The sequence below is a fragment of the Pleurodeles waltl genome, chromosome 10 (assembly GCF_031143425.1).
Source record: "Pleurodeles waltl isolate 20211129_DDA chromosome 10, aPleWal1.hap1.20221129, whole genome shotgun sequence".
Taxonomy (NCBI): Eukaryota; Metazoa; Chordata; class Amphibia; order Caudata; family Salamandridae; genus Pleurodeles; species Pleurodeles waltl.
Genome location: NC_090449.1, coordinates 1,036,303,997 through 1,036,316,034, shown reverse-complemented (window position 1 = coordinate 1,036,316,034; position 12,038 = coordinate 1,036,303,997). Strand labels below are relative to the sequence as shown.

Sequence of the window (12,038 nt, the reverse complement as noted above, 5' to 3'; positions counted from 1 at the left end):
TCTGCTTAAGCTATGATTGGAGCAATTTACACATAGATCGTCAATTCCATAAGTGACTGTAAAGTGGTGTCATTAAGGTGCCATCCTTGGTGGCATCAAATTACTGAAAAAAGGCAAGGAGTAGCCAATTTATAGCATATGTAGTGCACTCACATTGAGAAAATAGTTTTTTGCATGGAGGGTTGAAACTTCTCACACTGTTCCTGATTCTACGTGCCGGGGTACAGCTTCTGCTGCCTGGACGAAGGATAGCATAGGAGCTGTAGCAGGTAAAGGTTTTGTTGTTAGCAGTGGAGTGTGAGGCCAATCTACTGGATACTGAGAACCTGAGGAGGTATGACTTCTTGCCATGCATCATTGCTGCAGGTTTACCTCCATCTTCAACAAGCACAGGAGTCTGCAAGGGTACATAGACTGTACTTTATCAGTAACATCAACCATGAAGTGTATGCAGTTAATGCTACAAGTGTCCAATTTGCATGTGGTGTCCTGTCGAGGCTACCAATGCCACAAGGCCTGCAGCTACACTGTGTACAGCCGAAGAACATCTGAAGTCAGCAAAAGTGTTGATCAGCTTACTGGGGAGCAGAGACAAGAGGAGAATGCTAAAATGCAAGCCAAAGGCACTCAGGCCCTGTAAGTAGATTTAACAAGTGCAGCTCCAGAGGTAGAGGGCACGAAGAGCGTGTTCTCCTGAGGTCTGATGAGAGCAGCTCCTAGGGCTCACGTAGCACTCACAAAAACTGGGTGATGAAACTCAAACACCTTTATCTGGCTGTTTATGACGACTTAGTGACCCATTTAGACGAAGCATAAGGAATTGCATCATGATTTTGCTGTGCCCTGGAAATCCTGTGAGCTAGGAGGCTGCCATGGCTTGCAAGAATGACCAAGAGAAAGCTCACGCCAATGCCATTGATGTAGTCTTCGAACAGGTCCCTGGATCTGTGTCTGAAGTCTCACTCCACACTGTGAAGATTGTGAGCTTCAGTAGAAAGTGAATAGCCTGCCTCCAGGGCACGTGTAGTAGGTATTGAGTTATATCTGTGGTTACACATCAGGAAATAACTTGTGGCCTGCACAGGGGGAAATGTAAGTAAGTTGTAGTCTCTCATCCAGTGCAGTGAGAGTTAGAGAAAGTGCTAAGCCATCAATATGTACATTGACCACCCAACCTGATGACAAGTGAGTTGGGATGAGGACACTTTTGTAGCACACTACACGAATGCACTTCTCTAGGCTTGTGCACCTGTGCGATGTACTTGTGCTTCCAACGTAGGTGATCAGAAATGAACTGACGGCAGCAAATGAGAAGTCTCCAGTAGAAATGTTCTGCAAAAACTAGGTTTCAATAGCATCGGAAAAAACAGAATTTGGATCATAATATGACTTGTGTCAGGGGTATAGCTATCAATGATGTACCAGTTGCAGACGTTTTGGGGCCCTGGACTATGAGGGACCCAATGCTCCCTGTCAGTAGCTGGGGACCCATTTCTTACTTATATTAGGGCCTATATCACTTATTCTAAATCAGTGGCCTGCACAATGGTAATACGTGGCGCAATTGATGTCTGTCTACCTCTATCATCTTAAAGCATGAACACTCACTCTAAGAGTTTCTAGGCTCTATATAATGTCACAGAATTTCACGGCGAGACAGAGATGCAATAACTAAATAATCCTGTCAAATTCTTATTTTCTTTCTGAATAAGAGGGAGTGTTCCTTGTCCTTCGATTGGAGTTGAAGATAGTTTCTAAGTTCCACTTCATGGACCGTGAATGCCAGGCCATCCAGTTGGCCCATCTGCACAGAAGAAAGTCACAGCAAAGAGGATCATATTGCTCTCAGGTGAATTATCAAAACGTTTTGTTGCCAGGAAAGGAGGGAATGAGGTGTAAAAGATGCAAGATATACACGGAATTGAAAATAACTCTTTTGTATTACCTGATGACAATGGCTTTCCTATTTTTTCCTAATTTCTTAAGTCCAAAAGAACCCAAGCTGCAGAGTTCTGAATATACTGCAGTGTTTTGATGGATATGCATTAGAAGCCTATGAAGTCTCCTTTGTAGCAATATATGCAAGGATGAATGAATTACTATTCTTTCTGTGTGAGAGGGGGAAAGACCTGAAATCTTCTCTGGCATTGCTCTCTGTATTTTTCTAGAGAGGTGGTTAAATATCTTAAGCCCAAGAGAACCCAAGTTGCGGTGTTCTGAATATGCTGGAAAGCGTTGATGGATATACCTAAAAAAGCCCACTGCTTTGTTGGAATGTATTCATGGCGAGTGAATTCACAAATTACCAATACTTTATGGAAGACCTACAATCTTCTCAGTTTGCTGAAAGAGGCTTTTGAGACTTTCAAGGTGAAGATGTTAATCAGTGTCATTCATGACCCTGAGATTTCTAATAGCTATCTAAGCGATATTCTGCTTCTCATTCCCTGGTAACGGAGCCATGCTTGCTGCATCCAGGTGTAACCTGGAATCCTTCTTCAGATGACGGTAAATTCATCCATGTAACGTGGACTTGCCTTGATGCGGCACTAGATGATACCACAAAGAGACAGTCGCTTGCTAGAGACATTAGCATTGGGCCAGGTACCAAGCACACACCTTTGGGATGCTAAGAAGTCATCAAGGTCATGTGCGATGAAAATCCTACTGAGTCAAGTGATGTAGGCGCAGCAAAGATATCCTTTGGTAATGCTGATTGTGGACCATGCGTCATCTTTTCTTAAATAACAGGAGCCATGCGATCCTGCTATCGCCATTGGATACATATGAATAAATGTGTGGGGCCTGAAAGATCAGAATGCAGCAGTTATCGAAGGTCCTTGAGCAGGACCCCAGGCTCATAGGCAAAGTTTCTAAAAGTAACTTGAAAGTGCACATTGGCAGTTCAATTGGTTTCATAGCTGTATGATATATTCGATTTATTGAGTAAGGTGGAACCCCGCTATTCTGGGAAAGAGGACAAAACCCTCATTGTTGCTGCTGTATATCACTGGATGAACTATCGTATTTACTATAGATTATCTCTGTGCGTGGGCCCCTATATCCCTTCTTTACCTTCACAATAATTATACCTTAATCGCATGTCTATTTTTTTTGCAAGAGATTCACTTGTTTTGTTTCCAAACTTTATATTAAAAAATTATGAAAATATTTAGATTTATTCACGAACGTATCTTCACATTTATTTACAACATCACTAACGTGATCATCTAATTTCCCCCACTGTAGCCCCACTTTGGTTGCAGTTCATACACACATTATTTGAAATTCTCATTTTTCTGTACAAGAAAGGTTATCTCCTAAAAATCCCAAATCGCAAGCAAAACTTCTTTCCTGTTATTCCCTTGACGTAGGCTACAAAGCATTGAACTTAATAGTCAGTGGCGGCTGCTTCACTATGGCGGAGGAGCGTCGCCGCCCTCGCCAGCAGCAGCCGCTGCAAATCTTTAACAATGCAAGGATAAGCTATGTTTATTATTCTTTCGCTGTTAAAGGGGCAGGGCACTGGGGGTGACGAGCAGACAGGGGAGTGCACTGTGCACCCCCCTCAGTGCGCATGTATGTTTTGCCTGCCGTTTCGGGCCGGCCAAACACACATGCGCACTGTGCTCTCTCTAGCCCGGCACCATGTTGCCGGGCTGGAGGGAGCAGGCACAGGCTCCCAGTCTGCCTGGGAGCGCCCTAGCTGGGTGCTCCCAGCCAATCCTAATGCTGCTGTAAGCAGCGTCAGGATTGGCCAAAGGGCAGGCTGGGAGCTTGTACCTGCTAAAAGGATGGAGGAGCGGCGGTGCAGCCCTCAGGTAAGTTTGTTTTTTAATTATGTTTATATTAATAATATTCCCCACCTCCCCACCGCGCACCGCCCCATCCTTTGTAACCACCGCGAGCCGCAGCTGCTAATAGTAGCCATTGATAATAGTGTTTTGTTAAGTAACATTATAAACAGGCAATACCATCAATACATATCTCAGGAGGTAAGCATTTTACTTGACTGAATATATTTTCATTTTACATCTTTCATCCCTCTTACATCTGATATGTAGCCTAAACCTCACCCGTCTGGAGGGTATGTTCCTCTATGCCTTTATATGCTAATAACAAGCTGATATTGAATTATCCTTCAAGAATAGTTGGCACAAGGTATTAATCGTCAGCCTTCATTCGTTTTCAAAAATATGACCTTGCACTGGAAAGAAATAAACCTATTTCAGAAAGTTTTTCTAATGTTTGATTAGTTGTATAGTGTTTGTAAATAGTGATAGATTAAGGCTTTAGGGCCAGAGGTCCTCTCCTCGGTTTTGGATTTGGTTTCAATAGGGCTTTTTCATCAATACTGCTAAATGTTTTTGTCAGCCTAGCAGTGAAATGCAATGTGGTGTGAAATGCAGAAATAGGGGCTTTAAAATTAGTATTTAGTGAGGAATGCAAGGGTCGCAGATGATGTGCGGAGTGTCAAATCTGCCCCGTCAGCATGTGCCATTTCTTTCTGTCAGTGATGTGCCATGATAAAGATGCTCCTATCCTATGTGCAACAGTTTTGGAGCGAATGAGTTCTGTATTTGCTCCTCTGTAAAATATGCTGAATCACCTTTTTCTGCCATTCTACGCTGGTACCTTCAAATTTTTACATTTCTAGAATTGTTCTGTGTGTCCACCTGTCCACAAATGATAACTAAAGTAAATTCGCTTTGACAATCCCTTCTGCACAATGCACAATTTTCTTTTAGCAGTCGCCTATAAAAAATTGATGAGAAAAACTCTACCAAAAGTCCATTGCATCCAAGGGAGTCTCAGTCCACTTCATTCACACTGAAAGCGTTCTCAGCATGAGTCATGCCTCTATGATAAATCATGACCCATCAAATATTAAAGTGGGCTTGTGAAGTATCGCCCTGCATAATAATATTTAATTATTGGGACGATACGCACTGCAAATTGTAAAGAGTGCATTGTAGATCTATCTTGAATAACATTGTTTATGGTGCTGAATTTGGAAGGGAGCCAAAATACTTGTCAACTCTTGTTAGATGGTATATAAATAACTGAAGGTGAAACATAGCTATCTGTTATGTAACTATGTAACGTTTTGTACATTTGCATGTACAAAACACATGCATAAAATGACCAAATACACAATACATTTTTTTCGAGCATACATAAAATCTCAGGTGTCCATCCATGTGCCCGTTGTGTACTTCTGGTTTCTCATTATCAATGGCTTGTTTTTCAGTCACAATAATTTTTTAATATCACTAGTTGGTTGTTTTTCCCCACTTCGTTTGCACTCACGTGAAGTTTGTTATGAATTGTAAACGTATTCTGTTTTATTTTTTTAAAAAGAAAGAATTATGTGCGTCTGAAATAAGTACAAAAATAAAAGTACTCTTGAAACTTTTGCAAAAAGACGTGTTAGTGTCGATGTTTTCTCTGTATAATAGCATACCACATATATATCCATAAAGTTGAAAATAATTGTTGATGTTGTTCCAATGCTATGATCCTTGAGTACCACCCACCTTTGTTAAAACTCTGTACACAACACAGCAGTACCAGGCCCCATGGATACTGCGGTAGGCGTCTCCCATTGTGTTTTAATGTAAGTAGGACTACAAATGCTGCCTGTCAGGGGTCTGCTTTCCACGCTACAACAGGTATAGAATAAACATAACTCATGCTTCACTGTTACTGATGATGCAAACTAACCTGCTGTAATTGTAGAAGGGAGTCAAATGCCACCTTCTCCTAATATTTTGCCCATGTTGGTGTCTTGCATTCTCAGAGATAGATGTTTAGGTTCATCATCTCTGGGTTTGTTATGTGCATATCTAGTATTCAGTGGGATGTTTACACAACCCTAGTGTTGCAATCTGGCACCCTCTTGTGGTGGTGCCATAAGGTGGCTGCCTGCAGAGGTTTTAATGTTGCACATACCCTTCTGAGATTCACTAGCATGATGTTTTTGCATGATGTTTATCTTCAAAACGATTCCATGTCCTATAACCTAAGGTCCCTTTAACAGTGGGACTCTGTGCCCTGAACAGATGGTTGGGGGCGAAGATTACTGCATGCATGTATCATGCATGTTGTGCGTGAATGTTCACGTCTTCCTGGATAATGTGTGACCATCTGTGGATACGCTGCACAAAAGCCACACCTATTGGCGTTGTCAACGCTTTTTAAAATGATTCGCCCAGGAATGGCGCGCCCCTACACACATGTGTAAATCCTGTCCTATTTGTAATGGCACAAGCCAAATCAGGATGCGGATTTAAGATGTTTGTTAGTTCCATGAGGTCTTGGGGCCTTTTGATTTGTTTCTCAGTGGACCTAATTTCTTCCACAGGGCGTCACCGCCCATTACATGCCTCCCTTGAATAGTGTTGCCTAGGTTGATTTATTTTCCTTTTTCTGCCAAGACAAAAGCAGCTGCAATATGTTTCCATTGCAGTTTCAGCCTTGCTCATTTTACCCTTTTGCAGTGGTGTGAACTGTAGAAGCTTGACAGCTCTGTGGCTGAACTTTGAGCTCCATGTTTTCAGATTAGTGGAGCGAAGGGAGGAGAGAGAATGTATGAAGTATTGCAGTCTCAAAGCGTGGACCGCTCAGGGACCGTAATAGGGAGTGGTCTCGGTCGCGCCATCTTGCCTAGTCTTGGACGCCAAGGATGTAATTGCAGGGAGGGACGGTGTCAGGTGTTTACACAGCTCCAAATTCCAATGAGGAACCTTCTTCTGCCTAGCATGCAAAGTCGCAAGATGTACAGGATTTTTTTCAATGGGCTTTGCAGGAGAAAAATTTACAATTTTGATGACTTGCATTTCATCAAAAAAAATCCCTAGTCCCTTCCAGTTATTTCAACTTTTCTTTGCAAAACATTTTTTTTACTACAAGTTCTGATTGTGGTAACTTTTTCCAAAAGCAGTAATATGAGAAGCAATTCAAAACCACAAACGTTGCCCTTTCCCCCCAAGGAATTCTTTGTCCTCAAGATGATTTTAGTATGAAAACCTCATTGTAATATAAACTTGCGGTGCGTTGAGTTGAAGACTACTGGGGTTTCCCAAAGATGCGCAAGCCTAGAGGTAGCATCTATCTCCCCGGCTCCTATTGTGTGAAGGGTCCCACCCCCTCAGAGGACCAATCCCAGGCTACAAGACATGCCCATCTGCACCTACCTCCACTCTCCTTATAACTGAAGGCTCCAGATACTCGCAGGAAGTCAGAACTACATCCCCATTAAAACAGATTGCCTTTGGGAGTTTCATGCTTATGGTTGAATTCTCATAATGTGGGTGGTGGTACTTTTAGGATGCTTTTATCCTATTTCGGACGGAAATTTTGTGCTACGCTACTAAGAAATTAGTGCTTCACACTTGAATTAATTCTTAATAGTTGAGACCATTTTTATCACGGGATTTCTAGGCACCGGTATTCATGGCAAATTTTCACTTTAAACTTCAGAGTTTCCGTGAAGTATTCTGAAATACGCCATAATCTAAAGGCAAGTTGTCGTCCAGTAAAACTGCCTTAGCCAAAGAACACAACTTTCAAGGACGGCAGCAAAAATAAAAACATTTTGTCCCATCCTGAGCGTCTGAGAGAGCTGGATTTGAAAAATATGGAGCGAGATGACTCAGAGAGTAGTCAAATATAAAACACTTTAGGGATATGATGAGTTAAAACCATGGAAAAGCCATTCACTGTAACAATCTGGAAAAACTATACATTCCTTCTGAAAATCTCTTCCCTTTTCTTGTATTCTCTTATAATAAAGCCACAAGTAGATAGCGTATGGACATTTTTAAAAGAGAACACAATTTATGTTTACTTTAAAAATTCCTAGATAAAGTTCAGAACAATATCATAATCGAATAGCATTACTGATTTACACAATCAATCTGTAGTATTGGTTTCAAAGGTAATATTCAGGTTAATTTGTATGTTAACCTTTTATATTATTTTATTCTTAGAGAAAAGCCATGTTCCCATTTCATTGTTTCCAGGCTGTACCATCAAGTACTAATTGAAAGACTGTCCATCTTTGCCTACATCAGAGGAACTACATTGCCATATTTTTTTACAGTCACACCAAATCAAACTGGATCCATTCCTCTTCAGACAGCCACCATAGAGGCATACTCCCTTGATGTGTCTGTCAGTAACACTACTCAACATTTACATGCAGTTATCTTATACTATTACGGGACAGACTATCACATGTACATTGTCAACAAACAGTTCCATTTCAAACTTGATGACAAACCTAGCAGTCTCCACAACTTGTCCCACTGTCTTTTTTGGGTTCCCTTCTAGATTTAGAGTCATTGATTCTGTCTATGTTGGGGGTAATACTGAAATCCTGTTGCTGCCCTCTGTTAATTCCACCCTTTTGTTTATCTAGGTCTGAGAAATTGGACTCCTGTCCAGTCGATGCGGCAAAGTTCGTAACTTGGAGGAACCTTTTGATAGTGGCTGATCATTCCCTCCTCCGTAGAAATGCAGTTTCCAAAACTTCATTCCTCAATCTACATTTGCATAAAAGGTTACTTCAGTTGCTCTAGGGATCTCAGAAAAGTCCTCTAATCCTCTCCATAGTCGTGCACTGCCTGAACAGCCTACGCAATAGCCTTCTGAACATAGCTAAACTCTAACGTCCAGAAAGTTCTAAACCACGTAAATCACTGTTGTTTAGTCATGACGACAACAAAATGGCCGTGACATCCCTCGATTGGATCCCACTAGAAGAAAGAACAGCCTTCAGAACGCTATCTTGTACACAAAGTGATCCATAGTTGATTGCTGAACTAGCCCAATCAACTTGTTGGCCCTTACCTCAAGCCCAGAAACCTAAAATCTACTAACCGATGCGTCTTTATTACCCATCCCACTAGATACAAGACGTTTGGCGGTCAAACTCTTTGTGTACAGGGCACCTCCTCATGGAATTTCCTTCTGTATAATCTGATACGCAAAGATGGTTTTGCCAAGTTGAAACAAACTTAAAGACTCATCTATTTACCCAGACATTTGGATAATCAAATCCTCTTCAAGCCGTTATTCTCTTGCTAATCCTGAAAGACCTGTCTAGTCACACACATAACATCTGCATGTCTTCTTCACCTTTCACTCTCCGGCCTCTGTTCTTTTAGGTTTTGTCATCTTTTGGGGCATATTCAATGCCAGGTTTCCTTCGTATGTCCCATGTTTGTTTGTTCTACATAACCAGACTCCGAAGAGCACTGTCCTGTTACTATGTAATGTTTATTCCCAAAACCAAAGTACTCTAAGAACACAGACAGGCAGTTAGTTAGGTTGTACAAAACTCCTACCTATATAAATCCATAAAAATGCATATACTGTCTATTGCATTTGGGAAGGACAGTTTCTATTAGTGACAGGTCTGGTTCAATTCCTAAGTTTGCTTTCTTTTCTCAAAGATCGCCACTTTTTAATTAGCACAAATGCCCAGTGTTTTATTACTGAAGTTTAGAGTGGGAAAATATATTTTTCTATGTTTAGCTGAATGGACTGTATATGTAGGGAGGACTAGGTAGACTGACATAAGGAATTTAGTGAGAATCCTAAAGTGGAAAATCAAGGCCCATCTGAAAAACTGGAAGCGCTCCTTAGAGCCGAGATGCTGAGACTAATGGGAATACATTCGACACAGGGCAAACCTGCTCTGTGTGCTATTTGTAAGCAAGGCCCCGGAGGGACTAGTTTCTATCTTCTCAAATTCAGCAGTGTGGTATTTCTTAGTGTTAAAAATAGTATACATCCATCAGTAAGTGGTGAGGAAAAGCAAAAAAGGCTTTGGACGCGAGAAGGCCTTCAAGGTTTTAGCCATGTTTCCCGCTGTGCTTTAGCAAAAAGCTTTTCCACTGCTCCCTGGTGTAGCAGTCATTATCAGGCATCAAAAGACTCAATCAATCAAGAAGCAGGAAAATGTACAGGCATGGTCCCAAATTCTAAGCGTTTTAGGACCGCCTCTATGCAAATTGGCAGAGACGGGCCAGGGACCACTGCACCTTAAGCCAATTCAAAGTGCTAAGGTGCAGTCACATCACTCACTTCCTTAACAAATCCATTAATTTAGCAGTATATGAACATAGGAAATGAGATGAAGACTGACAAATCCTGCTAGTCTGTAATGACTAGGAAACAAAGTTTAATCGCTATCATGGAGTACCTTTGAAAAGGTAATGTCCATTTTGTGAGAACTAACTGGTGCATGGTTCGAAATCAGTAAGTTTGACAGGAGCCAGTAAAACTGCCCTCATCAGGAGTTAATGAATCTTTTAAAGACACTAGGACGTGGCCAAAGGTCTCTAGGTTTGATGTACGAATTTTCCGTTTTCAAAAAGTGGTCGTCAATTGCACACCTATTTTTTTGTGAATGGAAAGAATTTTTGCAAACAAGCCTATGTCCCAATAGGTTGATTTACAAAATTCTGAATCATAGTGGGTCACAATTCAACCTAACTCATTAAAATACACGAGGCAGATCTCAAATTGTGACCCACATTGATTGACTAGAGCCACAGATATGGTGGCCTCCTTGGGTCAGCAGACCACTGTGTTTGTGCTTTTTTTATTTATTGCAGCCTGTTTTCCTAAGAGGAAAAAGGGACATTTAAAAAAAATGTCTTGAAAAGTTAAAAATAAACTATTTTAGGAATAATAAGTGGTCCCTTTGACCATTGCTTACTCCTATAAAACACTTATGTCAACTTTCTCAAGAGGGAATTCCATTTTCTAAATGGCTTACCATCAATTTTAGTGTTAGAATATTGTTCTGCAACCGCATTTCAGTTGCAAAACATTAATATATACCTTAAGGAATCAGTAATTGGAAGAGACGTCCTTAACATCCCCCTTCAAAACAGCAATTCCTTAAAGTTTACTTAACGCATTTAATGATTCGAAAAATCTTTCCTGAATTGTTAATTTAGTTTAGAACATACAAAAATTGTTTTAGTCATCAAAAATCCTCAGCTTCATCATATCGGAGGGTTTGCGACCATTAAAATCTTTTTACATCAGTATATTGGTGTAGGGAAGGGCAAAAATAAGCCCTACTGCCTGCAAAAACAAACAAGCATTTTCAATGCAACGGGTCTCGCATTTGCTCGAGTTAGAGCTATTAGCGTTGTAAAGAAAAAAAAACGCAGCGCGATCGCAGTATGTAAAATGCAGAGCGATCGCGCTGCCCAGAAAATAAACAGATAAAGTAGTCCGGACCCCAGGCTGAAAACATCGAGCCTCGTATGTTTTTAGTAGTTTACCGGTGCTGTGTAGGTGGGCTAAACACCGGAAAAGGCATGACGTATGCATGCCTTTCACAAATGAAATCAAGCGGATTTTAAAAGGCAAGCCGACGAGCCAATGTAAGTAACTGACGTGACCTGGGCGTGGTTTGAAGCCCAAAGAGAGACTACAGAATGGACGGAGCGCTTTGCGCTCGCCGATGAAAAACAGAAAAGGTAGTTATTCCCATTTCTCTCAACAGAGGGCGAGCTAACCATGGCACCTGCTATCTATGCGTGAGAGAGGGGCGGAACAAGTATACCTGGGCGTGGGACTCATACTGTTAGGGTATTTCTTTTAATAATCTTACCACACATACATGCCTGATACTACCAGAAGCATATGTGACATATTTTCTCTTCTGGGGGAGACTTGAAGCAAGAACTGACAGAAATAATATTACAGAGGGTTATTTCTCAGAAACTTCCTGTCGATCTAAACATATCGCAAACACAGTTCTTAGCGATGTTAGCACCACTCGGTCCATTTGAACAGTTTTTCTAAACATCTTCTTCTTTGAGGCCCATGTTAGACAACCTGCACAGGGATATAGTGAGGAACAGAATCACAAGAAAATGCCTGAGCCTAATCCATTAATGTCCGGGTAATGCCTATGGGTGGGTATTGATTCAAAACCAAACACTCACATGTTTACAGTGTTGTCTAACTGAGGTGGATCACAAGTGTAGAACTCTGGGTAGTTCCTGGTT

At 41.2% G+C, this 12,038-nt stretch overlaps 1 protein-coding gene and 1 long non-coding RNA gene across 3 annotated transcripts in view; both read left to right on the top strand.

The window, feature by feature from the left end:
- The window catches only part of RBMS3 (RNA binding motif single stranded interacting protein 3), a 1,236,319-nt gene that overhangs the window by 76,886 nt on the left and 1,147,395 nt on the right, over positions 1-12,038 (top strand). The window lies entirely within an intron of this gene.
- The window catches only part of LOC138262185 (uncharacterized), a 30,274-nt gene continuing 19,988 nt past the window's right edge, over positions 1,753-12,038 (top strand). The window contains exon 1 of the long non-coding RNA XR_011199210.1: positions 1,753-1,849. This is a non-coding gene — a long non-coding RNA (uncharacterized lncRNA). The remainder of the gene's footprint in view (positions 1,850-12,038) is intronic.